Here is a 19,658-nt window from a genome sequence, read left to right as displayed (position 1 = left end):
AAATTTTGTTAAGGAAAATACGGTAGTGCAAAAGGAGTTGAGGACCACAAACAATGCCTTAAAATGTGAACCATCACTTTTTAAAAACAAAGCATCACATTTAATGCTCATATGGAGATTTACGAAAATATTAGAGATTTGCATTTAAGTCTTGAGAAAATTTATGAATCTCATGTCCAATGTGCGAATGTTTGGAAAGTTCACAAATGAGATACAAGATCTGCATATGCAGAGGATGTTCAAGAATCATCTTGCAAACATTACGAGGGCGTCTACAAATGAGTAAGGACATTCACAACATGTATTTGTAAATGTTAGCAAACATTTTCAGACCTCCTTGAGGAGTATTTACTTAAAGGAGGTTCACAAGTTATATTCGTAAAGGTCATACTGTATTTGTGAATGTCGTACTTTATTTGTGGAGGTCTCATACGAGTGAGAACGTAAGGGACATTCACAACAGGTGACTGCAAATGTCACACACATTAGTTGAGCTCTTAAGGAGATTTACTTAACTGAGGTCTGCAGGTTATATTTGTGAATGTCATAATATATTTGAGAATGTGGTATTGTACTTATAAATGTTCGAAGAATATCCTTTTTATTGAAAGGTTGTGAACTTCCTACAGCGTACCCATATATCTCACGAGCCTCAGCAGGTCCGCATATGCGAAGGGCAAAAATGTCCTAAAAAGTTGGTCAATGGTAATTTTGGATATGCGGGAGATTTTGTCAAATTGCTAGGTATTTCGAGAAGTGCACCATTTTGCAAAGACAGTACGATTATTTTCTAAAAAATAAAAATAAAAAGCGTTAATATCACTATAGTTTAAGATGGGTAATATCTTGAACAAAGTTGGTTCACTTGAACACCTGGTGACTCATCTGAGACCGTATGGGGTCAAACGAAGATCAAATAGACTTGGTCTTAAATGAAATAAACTTAACCAAGTCCTAAGGTTTTTATCAGCTTGATTTCCTAAACATGACACAAACTATAAGGTTCATTGACCAAATCTCCTTAAAGTATTCATTTTTTTAATGAACCCCACGAGTTTGTAAACCATGATCATATGCATAAAAAACTGCACCCATTGGAACAATTTAATCAATAAATCAAATGACTCATTTTCAACCTAGCCAGCAATATATTTAAACACTTTCAACGGGTGCGATCATACCTTGAAAGCGTTTATATACATTGCTGGCTAGGTTGAATATGAGTCATTGATTTATCGATTAAATTGTTCCAATGGGTGCATCAAACCATGGTTGACAAACTCGTCGGGCTAAGCCATGATTTGGTCAAGTCATCTTGGATCAAGCACCCAATGAGTCAAAAATATGGTCAAGTTGGTTTTACAAAGACTTGGCCGAGTTTCTACAGGAACTCGTTTAACTCGACCCGAGTCACAAGTTAGCCCATGACCCAGCCAAGTCTTCTCAAATCATATCATGTATAAGTTGAGTTTTGATCAAGTAACTTGTTGACTCTTCCTGGGCTAACCTCAAATAAACATGATGAAAAGTTACATTTGTTGCTTTTATGTATTTTTTATTAATTTTTTAAAGTTTTTATGCTTTTATTTCATGTTACAAAATGAAACAAGTGTTTAATGGAGATAATTAATGTTACTGGATTGTAAGATCATAATCTCACCACTAAATTTAATGGTCTTCAATTTGAAATTTCATGGTAACTAACTTGGATGTTCATTTGAGCCATTTCCCAAAAACTCAGGCATGTATGTGATGTTTTTTAAGCCATAGGCGGTTAAATATAAAATAGCCATAAGTTATATGGCTATAAGTAAATTACCCCAATCAAAATTTGGTTTTAAACCATATCATATGCATGTAGTAGAAACTAAGAGGAAAGCATTCTTAACTAAAACCCATGAGGGATCCACCTTCCCCGCGAGAGATGACCATGCATGGTTTGGTATCTGACATGGGACAACTATAGTTCAAAACCCAAAAGGATGCTTCTTGCTGCAAGGTTAAATTGCTAAACTTTTAGGGGGTGTTTGTTTCATGCTCTTTCCTATGAAAGGGGCTCTCTTTCATAGGAAATAGGACTTCTTTCCTACAAAGGGTGAAACAAATATGCCTATGAGAAATATATAATGGAACCCACAAAATAAATGCAAAAAAAAAAAAAAACTTTCCTATCAAAATGGGTCATACTTCCCTCCTTAGGAAGTGTTTTCCCTCCAAGGAGAAAGTGGCCCTTTCAAAGGAAAGTGGCTTCCCTTGATTGGAAAATATTGTCAAGAGCTGGAAGGAATAAATTATTTTAAACTAAAGGCCATGCATTCAATATATCAATAAGTAATAAAAATAGAAAATGATTATTCTGTCCTTTAAAAATGGCGTGTTCTCACAAAAACCTATAAATATATCAAAATTATCTGTATGTCCAAAATCATTCATTTCTGACTTAATTAGGATCATTTTATCCTTCGCAGCATATTTGTGCAAACCTCTTGATATTTGCATAAATATGTTATAAACTTTCTGATGTTCGCAAAAATATGTTGTGAACCTCCTGATGTTCACATGTGAACCTCTTGACATTCGCATAAATACATTGTGAACCTTATGATGTTCGCACAAATATTTACGTGAAACTCCTAACGCACACAGAAATATGTTGTGAACCTTTGAATGTATTTGTGTGGACCACCTGATGTTCTCACAAATATGTTACGAACCTTCGAATATGGTGAAAATCACTGAGGAAATTTTCAACATATTTGCGTAAACCTTTTGACATTCACACAAATATGTTATGAACCTTTGAATGTGATTAAAATCACCCAAGAGATTCATAACATATTTGTTTGAATCTCCTCATGTTCACACAAATATGTTGCAAACCTCCGAATGTGGTTAATATCACTTAGGAGATTTGCATATTATTTGCACCAACCTCCTCACGTTCGCTTAAAAATATTGTGAACCACCAAATATGGTCAAAATTATCGATGAGATTCACAACATATTTGTGCGGGCCTCCTCACGTTTACACAAATATGTTATGAACCTCTTAAAGATGAAACTCACTGAGAAGATTCACACTTGTAACAACCATTCATTCCCATTTGTGTGGATCTTCTATCATTTGCACAATTATCATGTGAACCTTCGAATATCGTAAAAATCATTTAGAAAAATTACACTATAGTTGTAGGAACCTGCCGACATTCACACAAATCACCCAAAAGTCACAAAGAGCTAAAAGATAACACACAATTAGGGTTCTTTTGAGGGGCACAGAGTATCCCAAAAAAATGCAAGTATTTATACGAGTCTAAAATCTTGCGAGTATAAACTTTCAAAGGTTCATAAGTTTTTTTATGTGAATGTTGAAAGGTCTAATAAATATCATGTGAATCTCCTTATTTTGATTTTAACCATATTTAGAAGTTCACAACATATTGGTGTGAACGTTAAGAAGTCTACACAAATATGTTGTGAAAAGTAAAATGATCTTAAATAAGTTAGGAATCAATGATTTTGGACATGCGGAAAATTAAGGCATATTTGTGGGATTTTATGAGATTGATTTTTAGAGGATAGTACAATTATTTTTCATAATAAAAAATAAAAAATTGGTTGTTGACTATTCCTATTAAGGCTTAAATTTTAACTACCAATGGGGCTTCTGTAATACCCGACAATTTTTTGAAAATTTTGAGCAGATATAAATATTGAATGTAAAAAATATCTTTGATGACCCATTTTATGATTTTTTAATGCATGATCAAGGCCGCCTCAAAATTTCAATAAGAATGAAAGTGATTTCGCCAAAATCTGAGTTCGTACGAGCCCAAAACATGTTTCACAAGTTTAGGGCCATATTGGTAAATTTCTATGCAAATTAGGGCATAATTGAAAAATGGTGAAATATCTGAGGGATATTTATGAAAACAATAATTTAAACAAGGGTATAATATATATATATATATATATATATATTCAATAAAATAAAATAGTCTTATTAAAGGTTGTTTTTTTAAGTTTTTAATTAATAGTTAAAATAACTAAAACAAACTAACTAACCTAACTAACTGGGTATGGGAGACTGAATCTAGATATGCACCAAATTCAGATTCATTATCCCAACACCTCCATCGCACATGGTTTCGGCCCCCATGGTTTTGAAAGATTTTGCAAGTGTGAATTGAGTTCAACACTTGCAAGTGGTAGGGGAACCACGTATTGGGTTGGGTGTCACCAGCCCCTTCTCCCTTCCCTATTTAAAGGGATCTCCCCTCCCTTTTCTTCTCACTCGATAGCCTCACTTCTCTTGTTCACTCCCTCTCTCCACTTCTTCCTCACCTTCTTTTTTTCCTTCCAAAGTGGTAGGTGCACCACCACTAGCAGCCACCTGCCTGCACCCATTTGAGCCCAGACCAGCCTACACTCATACCACTTAGCCCAGTTCGGTCCTCCTTTACCCTGTTCCCCCCTACCTGAGACCTGGTTTCCTCTACAAGTACCCGGTCTGACCCTGTACCTGGATTTTTTTATTTGACCAAGTCCTGATCCGGTTTGACTCCATTCACATCATGGTTCAGTCCCATTTACATCTTCGGAGATTCGCATTCGAAGGAAAATTCTCTTGGGATATTATTTGAGAATTTTCTAACTTTTTTGGCACGATCACCAAGGTAGAATTTTATTTCCAAATATACATAAATTTTGAATATTTAAATATATTTTTGAGACACACATGTTCGCTTATGTTTGAGTCATAATACATGAAATGCTATTTGTCTCGTCTCATGAATACAATATATATATATATATATATATATATATATATATATATATATATATATATATATATATATATATTATGCATGCATCGTACTCTGAATAAAATAATATATATGCATTATACTTCAAATAAAATAACAATTTTGCATGCATCATGTTTTGAATAAAATAATATATATGCATTGAACTTCAAATAAAATAATAGTTTTTACTTGCATCATACTCTGAATAAAATAATATATATTTATACATGCATTAAAATAATATTATCACATGCATCATGTTTCAAATAAAATAATATTTATGCAGGCATCATACTTTAAAATAAAATAATATTTTTTGCTTGCATTTTGCATACTCGCCTTTCAAAGATAAAAATACTTGAAGAATGCATAGAACAATGTGCAATTTTGTTTAGCTTAAGAATAGAGCTCTGGGTTAACAAAACCATAATAACAATAAAATAGTCTACACCGAATAAAAAAAAAGAAATAGATGTGACCCAAAAGAGGCTGAGGTTCGAAGAAACCCTTTTGGCATCACAAGCACACAGTTGTGCATAAGGCATACTTTTGTATTAGAGTTGGCTCATGTATGAGCCTAAAATAACATAAACCCTTGAAGTACAAACTAAGGCACTATCTGATAAGTGAACATGCCTACACACAAACCTAAGATTTAGATCTGTCTCACGGGCGAAGTGCTCGTATATATAGAGCAACTACTGATTGGGTCGGTTACACAGGACTATGGTTGCTACCCTAAAAATGGGTACTTGGGTTACTAATCCTCATTCTTGCCTACATGGTGTAAGGCATATAAAATAATCCTTGTAATAGAGATAATCCTTCATACTCATTTTGTTATGTTACCTTAGATAAGGTAAATCGTACAACCTTGAGTGATTATGTTCTAATTTTTTAAAGTGAGTCATCTCATTTGTGCCACCAGGTGCACATAGCACAAATTTGTTCTATGGACTTTGAGGACTGCAAGTTCTGTGGGTAACTGGGACATACCATCGAAGAATGTCAAGTCAAGCATTGTCAGAACCGTAGACAACAAGCAGGTCAGGACCTCTCTGATAAGGCCTCTTTCATCTAGGGTTCCCATTCTGCAAATCAAAACCTCTCTGATGAGGCATTACCTGACAATAACCCCCAACAACTACTCCTTGAGCTGATAGAAATTTCTTCAGACTTATCTAAGGATATAGACAATTTGTCACCTTCATTACTTGTTTATACTCCAGCTTCACCGGTTTACAATCTGGAGTCTCCTCCATATTCGTTGATACTGGCATCTCCTGCGTATCATCAACCTTGATGTTTATCTGACTACCCTCCAAATTCACTGAAATACACATCAACAATACCTAGATACCCTCCTTCTCACATCCCATGGCACACGAAAAATAGGAAAGAATATATAAGATAGTTCTCTGCATACAAGTAGGAGGAAAACTAGTTGTTTTAGAGTCAACTTATTGAACTTCAAGTAGATAGCTAACCTTTTTGTACTAATTAACCAGCCATGCTAGTGTTTTTATATCTATTGTGGATATTATGAATGCTATTATGTTGTTACTTTACAAAAATATGTTGCTTATTATGATCGAGTCATTCTAATATGATCGATGATTCGCCACACAAGAAAAAATCCAGATCTGCTTAATGAGTGGGATGATCAGTGAGGACTCATCATGGTGACCCTCAATTACCTGGTCACCGCAATTCAGAACCAGACATAAGCCAGACAGGATCCAGTTGCATCTGCAGAGGTAGGCTGAAACCTCAAGATAGTTACTTACGAAAAGTTTCTGAGATTGGGTCCATCAACCTTTTCAGAAATGATAGATCCCAAGGTCACTGAAGCATGGATCCAAGAAATTGAGAAGGCTTTCCAAGTACTCATCATCCCTGAAGATAGAAAAATAGATTTTGGGGCCTATCGTTTGCGTAATGATGTGGAGAACCGGTAGGCAACCACATTAGAAATTAAGTTCAATAACAGACGTGTTATGAAATCGGTTTGTCATGGTATTCTATGCTACATATTTCCCTAAGCACGAGATGAGCTGCAAGATGTGGGAATTTCTTAAGTTGCAGTAGGGAGGACAAACCCTGGCTAAATATGTCACCAAGTTCAGGAACCTAGAAAAATATTGTCCCCAAGTATTCACCACTGAAGAAAACAGGGTAATGAAGTTTGCCCAAGGTCTAAAATTGGCCTTCCAAACTAAAGTTCTCACCTGTGGGCCAGAGACACTGAACAAGGCCATTAAAGTGGTCATAGTTCTTCAAGATGACTAGAAAGAATCGCAGAAACACCAATCAAACAGATTGATACCACTATCTGAGGCCAGAAGAGCTGGCCCAAGAAGAAATCTGAAGAAAAGAAGTTTTCTCCTCGTGACAAGAGGCAGAGACAACAAAACAGACCTCGACCATAACAACTACAACAACAACCAGTCGAGCTATGTCATAGCTGCAATCAGAGCCATCCCAGACGGCCCTATTATCGAAAGAGCGGTGGATGCTTATACTGTGGCAAGAAGGGCCACTACATCAAAGATTATTGCAAGAAGGTTGTGAATGACCAAAAAAAGGGTGTTGGTGGATCCAGGTCCCAACAGGAACCCCCACCGCAGCAACAACAACATTCAGAGAGGCAAGCAACAGTTGGTCGTGTATACACTGACACCATCAAACAACTCACCAAAAGCGCCTGGTGTAAGGTACCATACTAGTCGCTAACCAAGCAACACTAGTTTTATTTGATTGTGGTGTCACACATTCATTTATTTTTGTAGAATTTTATAAATTGTTGTATGTACCCATTGAATCTCTGAGTCATGATCTAGAAGTATACACCAAAAATATGTGTAAATTATGTACCCAACATAGACGTAGTATTAGATGGGTAGAATCTGTCTGTCGATGTAATCCTACTTGGTACGATTGAGTATGACATCATCTTAGGTAAGAACTAGCTTTATAAATATCATGTTAGGGTATTATGTCATGAGGGAAAGGTAGTATTGTCTCAACCTGGACTTCCCAAGCTAGAGTTCTGATTATCTAGACCTACTTTGAAGAAGCGAGTAATATCCTTGATAAAGGCCTAGAGATATTTGAAGAAAAGTTGCCTTGCATTTCTGGTCATCGTTGCTCTAACAAACCTGGCAATGACATCGATTGAAAGTTTGGATGTGGTTTGAGAATTTTTGAATGTTTTCTCAAAGAAGTTGTCAGGACTCCCTCTTCATCACGAGGTTGAGTTTAGTATTGAGTTATTGTTTGGTATTGCTCCGATATCCAAAACACCCTATAAGATGGCACCGTAGAGCTTGAGGAATTGAAAAAGCATTAGGAAGAGCTTATGAAGCAAGGTTTTATCAAGCCAAGTGTATCACCCTGGGGAGTGTGTGTGCTATTCACAAAGAAGAAATATAGATCATTATGTTTATGCATTTATTACAGGGTGCTCAACCAGGCCGTAATTAAGAATAAGTATCTACTATCGCATATTGAAGATTTATTCGATCAACGACAAAAAGTCGGGGTAAAGATTGACCTAAGTACAGGATATCATCAACTTAGAATCAAGAAAGATGATATCCCGAAATTAGTTTTCGAACGAGGTACCAGCATTATGAGTTCATAGTTATGCCTTTTGGACTCAGAAATATGTCAGCGGCTTTCATGGGTCTGATGAATAAAATATTCAGACCTTTTATGGACTCTTTTGTGATCATTTTCATAGATGATATTTTGATATATTTTAAAAGTTTAGAATAACACCGCGAGCACTTCTGAATTATTCTAGAAATTCTGAGAAATGAACAACTTTATGCTAAGTTCTCGAAGTGCAAATTATGGCTTAAGGAAGTCGTGTTTTTTGGACATGTGATCTCAAAAGATGGAGTATCTATGGATCCTGCCAAGGTAATGATCTTGTTTATAAATTATAGATTTAAATTCTAAAATTATATTATTAAATCAAATCTTTATAGATTTTGGTATCATAATAGGTGAAATCAATTTTGGAATGGAAATAACCAAAGAATGTTTCGGACATTCGTAGCTTCTAAGTCTCACTGGATATTATAGAAAGTTTATTCAAGATTTCTCTCATATTGCATCACCAATGACCAAGTTATTAAGAAAATGGGGTCAAGTTTGAATGAGATAATAAATGCAAAAAAAGTTTTCAGAACCTGAAAAGGAAGCTTACTACCGCTCCAGTATTGACCTTGCCTTCGTGTCAAGGAGGATTTGTTGTTTATATCGACGCATCAAGAACACAGGTATGGGTTGCATATTGATGTAGCATGAAAAAGTTATTACTTACGCGTTGAGGCAATTAAAGATTTACGAGAAAAATTATCTGACCCACGATCTATATCTAACAACAATAGTTTTTGCCTTAAAAGTATGGCAACATTATTTATATAGAGAGAAATTTAAAGTCTTTAGTGATCATAAAAGCCTCAGATATCTATTTTCTTAAAAGACATTAAATATAAAGCAACAACACTAGTTAGAGTTCATCAACAATTATGAGTCCACCCTTTCTTACCACCTAGAAAAGGCAAACATTATTGTTGATACCCTCAGTTGTAAGGCTGAAGGTTCGTTAGCCAACCTCATAAGAAAGAGTTGGAAGCTTGTAGAAGATTTCATCAACTGGATACCATTCGTGGCAGAACAATGAAGAATTCAATTGACCAGTCTAACAGTTCAACCAGAGATCCTCACCAAGATAGTCACCGAGCAGAGCAAAGACCCTTAATATGTAAAGTTAAAAGTGAGGGCTCAACTGGATAATGATATTGTTTTTTGTTTTAAGGAAGACAAAAGTATTTGGATCTCATCTTACCCTAAATTAAGGAATAAAATTTTGGAAGAAGCTCATAAAAGCAGGCATACCATCAACTCAAGAGGCAAAAAAATGTTCAAGGATTTGCAATGAAATTATTGGTGGAATGGTATGAAGGGAGGCATACCCAGTTATGTCTCAAAATGTTTGACTTGCCAGCAAAAAAAAATAAAGCATAAACAACTTGGCAAAATGATGCAAAAGTTTGAGATACCATAATGAAAATGGAAAGAAATCATAATAGATTTTATAGTGGGATTACCCAGGACTCAAAAGCAGCGCGATACTATCTGGGTGATCATTGATCGTTTGACAAAGTCTGCTCATTTTCTGCCAATATGTATTAAGCAGTCATTGGAAAGTCTAGCAGATCTATATGTCTAAGAGATTGTTAGACTTCACAAAGTTCCAATCTTGATTATTTCTTATCATGATCCAAGATTCATATCTTGATTTTGGGCTTACCTTTAGTAACCTTTGGAGACAAAATTGAAGTTCAGCACGACATTTCATCCCTAGACCGACGGTCAATCTGAATACAATATATAAACTTTGAAAGATATGTTGAGAGCCTATATTTCAGAATGTAAATGAGACTAGGATACACACATAGTTCTTGTTGAGTTCGTATACAATAACAATTATCATGTGAGTATTGGGATGGCCCTTTACGAAGCTCTGTATGGAAGGCCTTGTCGATCGCCAGTTCACTGGGATGAAGTAGGAGAGCGCACTATAGATTCGCTTGTCGTTTTGCAGCACTATGCTCAATAGGTTCAAATGATTCGAGACAGACTACAGACTGCCAAAAGCTGACAAAAGTATTACACAAATCAATGATGTAGAGAGCTTGTTTTCTCTATGAAAAATATGGTTTTCATTAAAGTATCTCTAACTAAGAGTATGTTTCATTTTGGAAAGAAAGTAAAGCTTAGTTCTAGATTTGTTGGCCCATTTGAAATCCTTGAGCGAATTGGCAAAATTGTCTATCAAGTAGTGCTACCTCCCCAATATGTGCACATTCATAACACTTTTCATGTCTCGATGTTAAGAAAGTATATGCATGATCTGTCACACATCATCCAATGTGAAGACATAAAAGCTTGAGAGGATATGATTGTGGAAAGAAACTAGTAGAGATCATTGATCGAAGAAATCAGATTTTAAGGACAAAAATCATCATTCTCGTAAAAGTCAAGTGGCAACATCATGAAATAGCGGAATACACTTGGGAGTTTGAATCCAGTATGCGATAAAATTACCCTAAACTATTTGTTTAAATCTTGTATAGCAAAATTCGATGATGAATTTTTTCTTTAGAGGGAAAGGATGTAATACCTTATAATTTTTCAAAATTTTTGAGCTGATATAAATATCAAATGTAAGGGATATTTTTTATGACCCATTTTATGATTTTCAAATGCATGATTGTGACCACATCAAAATTTTGAAAAGAACAAAAGTGATTTTGCCGAAATCTGAGTCAGTACGAGCCCAAAACATGTTTTACAAGTTTAGGGGCATATTGGTAAATTTCTACCCAAATAAGGGCATAACCAAAAAATGGTTAAATATCTAAGGGATATTTCTGAAAATGATAATTTAAACAGGGGTATAATATATATATATATATATATATATATATATATATATATATATATATATATATATATATATATATATATATATATATATATATATATTCAATAAAACAAAATAGTTTTATTAAAGGCTATTTTTCTAAGTATTTAAGTAATAGTTAAAGTAACTAATACAAACAAATTAACCTAATAGTTAACCTAACTAACTACGCATGGAGGACTAAATATGTACCAAATCTAGTTCCATTCTCCCAACACCTCCATCTCACATGGTTTCCTCCCCCACAGTTTTGAAAGATTTTACAACCGTTGAATTGAGTTCAACACTTGCAAGTGGTAGGGGTACCACTTATTGGGCTGGCTTGGCAACACCAGCCCCTTCTCCCTTACTTATTTAAAGGGCGCTCGCCTCCCTTTCCTCACTCAATAGCCTCACTTCTCTCTTGTTCACTCCCTCTCTCCACTTATTCCTCACCTTCTTTTTCTTCCTAAGTGGTGGGTGCACCACCACTTGCAGCGACCTGCCTGCACCCATTTCAGCCCAGACCACCAAGCCCGGTTTGCTCCCCCCTTTCGGTTCCTCCCTACCAGAGACCCGATTTCCTCTACTGGTACCTAGTCTGATCCTATACCCGATTTGTGTGATTCGACCACATCTCGTTCGAGTTTGACTCCATTCACATCACGGTCTGGTCCCATTTACATCTTCGAAGATTCGTATTCAGAGGAAAATTCTCCAAGGATATTATTTGAGATTTTTTTATCTTTTTTTGGCACGATCACCAAGGGAGATTTCTATTTTCAAATATGCATAAATTTTAAATATTTAAATATATTTTTGAGACACACATGTTTGCTTATGTTTGAGTCATAATGCATGAAATGATATTTGTCTTGTCTCATGAATACAATATATATATATATATATATGGTACTCAAATAAAATAACAGTTGTGCATACATCTTTTCTTAATAAAATAATATATATGCATTGAAATTCTAATAAAATAATAGGTTTGCATGCATCATATTATGAATAAAATAATATATATGGTACTCAAATAAAATAATAGTTTTGCATGCATCGTATTCTGAATAAAAAAATATTTATGTATTATACTTTAAATAAAATAACAGTTTTGCATGCATCATATTTTGAATAAAATAATATATATGCATTAAACTTTAAATAAAATAATAGTTTTTACTTGCATCATACTCTGAATAAAATAATATATCGATATATATACATGCATTAAAATATTATTATTGCATGCATCATGCTTCAAATAAAATAATATTTACGCAGGCATCATACTCTAAAATAAAATAATATTTTTTACTTGCATTCTTCATACTCGCCTTTCAAAGATAAAAATAATTAAAGCATGCATAAAACAACGTGCAATTTTGTTTAGCTTAAGAATAGAGCGCTGTGTTCACAAAACCATAATAACAATAAAATAGTCTGCATTGAATAAAAAAAAGAAATAGATGCAACTTAAAAGAGGCCAAGGTTCGAAGAAACCCTTTTGGTGTCACAAGCACACAGTTGTGCATAGGGCATACTTTTGTATTAGGGTTGGCTCATGTACGAGCCTAAAATAACATAAACCCTTGAAATACAAACTAAGGCACTATCTGATAAGTGAACATGCCTACACACAAACCTAAGATTTGGATCTGTCTCACGAGCGAAGTGCTCATATATATATAGAGAAACTATTGATTGGGTCAGGTACACAGGACTATGGTTACTACCCTAAAAATGGGTACTTGGGTTACTGATTTTCATTTTTGCCTACATGGTGTAAGGCACATAAAATAATCCTTGTAATAAAGATAACCCTTCAGACTAATTTTATTATGTTACCTTAGAGAAGGTAAATGGTACAACTTTGAGTGATTCTATTCTGATTTTTTAGAGCGAGTCATCCCATTGGTCTCCACTCACTCATAGGTTTTTGGAGGGAGGGGCTATCCACGTGTTCTAGGTGATAGATCCCCAACTATTGTAGTTAGTCTAAGATTCATCATATTTTTTATTTTGCTTTAACAGTGGTTTCTTTCAGTCATGGACCACCCACTTTGAGTCTGACACAATCAAGCACCCGAGTTTAAAATATATGAGAATAATATACCTCTGGAATGCTTTGACTGTCGGTGATTGTCTTTCCCCACGTACCAAGGTGGATGGTTAATTATCGAAACAAAGACCTTTTGAATCACAATTTGAGATAAAAATATACTCTAGTAATACAAATAGTTATATTTTGTATTTTGTCATACTTTTCTGTGGAAATGCTCTAGTCTTAGCCATGAATGAACTGTGACCTCTAAGTTATATTTTGGTACTTGAATATGTTTTAATATTCTAAATTACTTGGAATTGGTATAGACTTACCAAACTATCAACAGTCTGACCTTTTAATGGGGTTTTATTCAAGTTCAAGACAGTGAATGTTGCAGGGCAGGAAGGGCATCAAGAACTAGCACTCTTTGGATGATCCAGGGTTCAGCTTGAGATTTAGTTCATAATGTCTTGTTCCTAAGTTTTGTATTTTGAGCATTCTATATATTTTGACAAAGATGATGTAAATAATATTTTGGTCTTACTCTGATAATGTTTTGTATTGATTCACCCATGTAGCTCGGCTTAAATTGACAAACAAAGACATGACATTAAATAGTCTTCCACTATCATTAATTAAAAAAAAAATCAAAATTTTTTGTATAATTTTGGGTTTTAAATTTCGGGGCGTCACAGCTCCGCTTATCTGATAGGAGCAGCTAGTGCACATCAACTTGTGTTGGGACATTGCATAACTAGTAGGGGTCTGCCTAACCCCATCTTGCCTTTCAAAAATAGCAGAAAATGATCGTATTATATGATAAATATGATGTGTTTTCCTAAAAACCTTGCAATTTCTGTTATTCTCCCAATGTCAAAAAGACACGCAATTTTTCAATGTAAAAATGATATAAAAAAATATGGTTTTACCGGGTATGGTCTGGGTTTGGTTCGTGTAATTCTTATAGGGTCCAGGTATGATTTTTCTTATAGTGGACCCAATTAGACCCGGGTCTGGATCCGATACCATACCCATAAATCTGGTCCAAGTCTGGTTCCACCTGGGTCCCAACCAAACCCAACCTGTTGACACCCCTCATAAAAGTATATTATAATCAAATAAATAAATAAACAAGTAAACGTGTATATATTATAAATACAAATATGTATAGTTTATAAAACACTTTGCAAATAATGTTTTTATCTTGAAAAAAAATCAAAATAGATGATATTTTGAAAATAAACAGAATTTTGATATAATATTCATCGGACTTTGAAAATATTGTGATAAAATCACGATATTTTCAAAATAACAGCGAAATTTGTAACCAGGGGGTTTTGGTCCTCAACCAATTAATAGTTAGTCAAAAGTAATATTATTATTTAGTTAGAGCATCAAGCGGGGATAGCTCAGTTGGGAGAGCGTCAGACTGAAGATCTGAAGGTCGCGTGTTCGATCCACGCTCACCGCATTGTCTTTTTCCGAAAGACGCTTTCTTTCTCCGAGTCTTTTATTTCCGCTGCATATCAACTCTCTGTAAGTTCCTTCAAATGCTATCTATGATTGTGTGTTCCCATCATCGATGCTCATGCTTATTTCTTCTTTTGTTTCTTGCATTCCTGATCATTTTTGCGCGCTTACGACCAGTGGATACCCACCGATTTCCAGTATCAGTTCCCAAAGGAATCGATAGCAGAAAACAGAAATTTTATCGAGTTGTAATCTTGGCGCTGTGTATGAATTTATCCTCACTTGGGTGCTTTTGTTTTTGTCAATTTTTTTGTTTTAGGATCTTTTTAAGAATCTGTAGATTGGGCGTTTTTTGTGGTGTGCGTTTAATTCCGTGGTTTCTGTCGTTGAATTCAGTAAAAAATACGGTGTGTTCTATTTGTGGTTGCAGAGAAAGTATAACAAGTCTCATTCCAGGGAAAATCCCCGCAAGCAAAATCTCGTGACAAACTAAAAGATATTGTTTTTCTCTGGAAAATATTGGCATTTATAAAAAAACATACATAAAGAAAACTACAAAATATAAAAAGTGTTTTAGCCTGCTAATTCTGCGAAAAAATCTCGATATTTTCGAAATACTGCTGATATTTATGAACATGGTACTTTACCTACAAGTCGCTTTCTTCTTTTTAATGAAGGAAATTCAGCATCCTCTACTGGTTCTTGAGTCCCCAAGACAATGCTACCATGTTCATGTGATCTTTATTCTGTTCATATTTTTCAGTATGTTTTTTTTATTGTACATATACTGATCTTTTTGTGATATTTTCCTTAAAAGATTTTAATTTATCATAAATTTTTTCCTTGCTGTGAAATTTCTTGGCCTATCATAGTGTTTCACATGTAACAGCAGTACTGGTGGATCTGGAAGATTTGTATTAGTTCTAGTTGCCGTACAGTGCAAGCAGCATGTTTAATGCAAGAGGTCATAGGCCTAGTACTAGCAGCCTTGGTTGTTACTGTCATATCTGTGAAGTTGTGTCTTCATGTCACTTCCGGAGTTTCATATGGTGCTTGGAAGTATGTTTATGTGGATGGTTTGACATCCACTGTTTGGCATGACTTTTTCAGATAGTTTTCTGAGCTAAGAGTTTAGGTGTGTTGCCTTTTTTAACTCCTAAAGTGTTTTCATTTTGATATTGTATCATATGTCTGTATTTTATTTTCGAAACTTGGTCGTTGGCCTTATCTGCTGTAATGATCTTAAGGACAATTTACGATATTAAATTTGGGAGAAATGAAAGTCAAGGGAGAACTCAGACAACCATACTAAGGCTTGTATAAATATGCACATGACAGTAAAACAATATACATTAAGGTGCATATTGATTTCATGATTAGCTGAATCATGATCTTGATATGTGAACCTGAGAAGGTTTTTATCTTTATGGTATTCATTGTGGACGATTTTTGTACAATATTCTCTCTGTAAAATGTAATTACATCTTGTATGATTATCAGATGAAGAATTAAAGATAAATGTTTTGTGCATGTTCAGTATGCTATGCTATGTTAATCATTTTACAGCACCTTCACTGCCATCAATGTCATGGACAGAAATTATGACTCAAACAGGGGACTAGTATCTATAGTTTGGCAGATAAATGCCTATGTGTGCTCAGGCAACATATCGTTCAGATCGGCAAGCAACATTAAATTAGTAGTTTTTCTTTCTTTTTTTACATGAGCTATACACAAGCAGCACCAATGACATTATCAATGATAGTGGCATTGGTTATGCACAGTGGTCTTCTTAATGCTGCTGGTTTTGGTATTCCTATTTTATCTATGATTAAGTAGATGGCATCCACATTTGTGATATTTTTCTATGGTGAAATGCTCATGTTTTTCCGAAAAAGTCTTTCAAGGAATAAATTTTTTGAGTTGATATCCTGTTTTCCACTTGTGTGCTTATGTACACATTTGGATTGGTTGTTGTGGTCTAAAATTGGCTTGTAGGTATAATTTAATTGTTTCCATGATCTTAGACAGAAATTCCTGTATTAACGTTGTAGCCATATTCCCATGTTAATATCCACTTACCACTTACCATTGTTTTTGCTACTCTGTTTCAAATGCTCAACATTACAGTCCTAGTGAGCTTTCAAATGAGAATAATCCAGTCGCTTGTGATATTCAGTTTGCGTATGAATGTTGTTGCTGCTGATATGCAAGCACATTGATTTTAGGTTCCCTAGTATGCAACCTCCTACACAAAAATTTCATGGAAATAAATTATTTGTTTGAAAGCTCTGAGTCACAGAATCTCCAACCCTGAAGAGGAAGGATAAGGCAAAAAGTTTGCACTCCAGATTCATAAAATTAAGTTATTGTTTTCAACATAATTCTTTGCAGGATCTGTGATTTTTGGTGGATCTAAATTGCAGCAGGGTCATTCTGAACAATTAGTTTGTGCAGAGCTAGCACTTTGCTCTCAAGAGCAGAATCAAGTAGAAGCTGCAATCTGCATTAGAAACAGCTATTTTGGACATGGAGGATGCTTACGCTGCTGTAAAGGCCGATGCCACTGAGAAGCACTACAATGTCAAGATTGTTTCTCAAAAATTTGAAGGGCAGAGCCTTGTGAAGTGCTACAGAATGGTGTATGACCTGCTGGCTGGAAAAAAAATAAAGCCTTACAAGTGCATAACAAGAGTAGTTGCAATCCTAAGAAGCACACATGCCAATAAGCTTAGTCATCGCAATCCTCACTTGGTCAATCATAGCAGGTAAACAATCTCAAGTCCAGCCAAACAAATATAAAAGCTTCAGGAAACCAAAAGCCTTATCATATCACTACAAATTATTCAACAAAATGTGTTCCTTCCCGTGAACTGCCAATGATTTGCACACAATTCCCTAAAATGTCTAATAAAAAGGCCAATAAATAAACCCTGTTTCTTGCAAAACACTGTCTGAATAAAAGTTAGACCTTGTTTTGTTGGTATAAATGGCCAATAGACAAATAGATGAAATCAAATGGCCAACATTATTAAGATTGTAAGAAAGAAGAAAAATGCAATGCAACCCCAAGGACGTGCAAAAAAACACCAGAGAAAATTTCACAGTTGGAACAGAAAATAAAAAAATAAAAAATCATACCAAATCTAACATATAAAATCGGCCATTGGCCAAGTACTTGTCCTGCCAGATCCTATACAAAGCAAAGAAAGGGTGATACAGGTCAATATCGCTGGACAACAATCAAATTGTATGTCGCCTATTCCACAACAATTGATGAGGAACTACAATCCGGATTGTGCGCTCTATGTATTGTGGCAAAAACACCTCAGGACGTTCGAGGGCATTAAATATGCATTTTCTCATGTCCTTTTAACCTCTTTAATCTGAACAAAAATGAAGATAGCAAAATGAGAACTGTTAGAGAAGCAAGTCAGACAACCAAAGATATTAACGTGGTCTCTGATAAGCTGGCAGCAGTTGTCGTGGTTTCAAAAGCAAGCCAGTCCAAAGAGGAAACTGAGCAGAAGGAAACCTTGAAGGATAAGGAGGATAGTCTCCTTAATGGGTGCAGATGTACTTTCCAATGTAAAGTAGAAAACTGTGAAGGTGGTTATGTGTCAAAATCTATTAAGAGCCTAGATACATCTCCTATTCATAGTAGGAAGTTGGGAGAGATGTCTGATGAAATTGCAAACCCCACAAAACATGGGATACTAAAACCTGTGTATTGGTGTCATATAAGAAATATATATACACCACCTCTCCTCTCTCTAGATTCATAGAGAGAGTGAAAGTTCATCTGTAGACATGGGTCTTAATGACGGAATCATGTAAATCTTCTTGTGTGGTTACCGATATTCTATTTTCATCGCATTGTGTGACTACCAGTATTCTGCACTTATCGCCCTGAGTGGTTATTGATCTTTTGTTCTCATGTGAACATCGCCTTGTGCAGTTAACGATATTCTGCAGTTATCGCCTCATGTGATGATTGATTTTATGTTCTTGCAGGAACATCAAAATCATTTATGGTATCAGAGCACACGGTTGTGGCTTGCTAATGTGACTTGTGCGATCGATGTCGTGTGTGTCTCCTTTTTATTGCTGTGAGATATGGCTAGCTCACCCTCTTCATCAAGTCAGTCTATCAATACTGCAGGTACCTAACAATCTTCACCATTTTCTTGCCATAAAGTTTACTAGTGAAAATTATTTGTTGTGAGAGTCACAGTTTCTCCTCACATATGATTCGATGAGTTATGTTGATGGGAGCAAGATTGCTCCACCCATGTTCAAAGATGGCTCGACTAGAGAACTAAATCCAAACTATGTTGAATGGCACAAGTTGGAACAGTTGCTTCTTAGTTAAATGTTGACATCTCTGACAGAATCGATGCATAGCCAAGTGGTTAGATTGACGACCTCATATGAGGTTTGGTCGGCTCTTAAGCTCTTATACGGCACCTACTCAAGAACCCGAATCTTGCAGTTGAAGTCACAACTGCAAACACTTGAGAAAGGGAACAAGTTTAGATGAATATGTTCAGAAGGCTAAATTCATAAGACATCAACCAGTTGTTGCTTTTAAGCCAGTGGATGATGAAGATTTGGTGAGGCCTCCCAAATGAGTGTCTTCCAAGTCGCTAGGGAGACTCAAAAAGAATTGGTATCTCTTAAATGTTTGCTTCTTATACAAGCGGCTCACATAGATTATATTGGTTGAACCAATATTCAAAATGTAAAGTCATGCACTCTAAACCTTATAAAGAATTGACAATATTACACATGAAACAGCACATATTTGTAAGCATAAGCTGATTAAACACCCAATATAATCTCCCAAACT

General features: G+C 35.2%; 1 non-coding gene across 1 annotated transcript; it reads left to right on the top strand.

Moving 5' to 3' along the window:
- Positions 1 to 14,737: 14,737 nt before the first annotated feature.
- TRNAF-GAA (transfer RNA phenylalanine (anticodon GAA)) lies at positions 14,738 to 14,810 on the top strand. Its single transcript has one exon. It is a non-coding gene; the product is annotated as a tRNA-Phe (tRNA).
- The last annotated feature ends 4,848 nt before the right edge of the window (positions 14,811 to 19,658 follow it).

This window comes from Nuphar pumila, chromosome 6 (assembly GCF_984573655.1).
Source record: "Nuphar pumila chromosome 6, dmNupPumi1.hap1.1, whole genome shotgun sequence".
In the NCBI taxonomy this organism is placed as follows: domain Eukaryota; kingdom Viridiplantae; phylum Streptophyta; class Magnoliopsida; order Nymphaeales; family Nymphaeaceae; genus Nuphar; species Nuphar pumila.
Note: the sequence above shows the minus strand (reverse complement) of the source record. Positions and strands in the feature narration are given on the sequence as shown.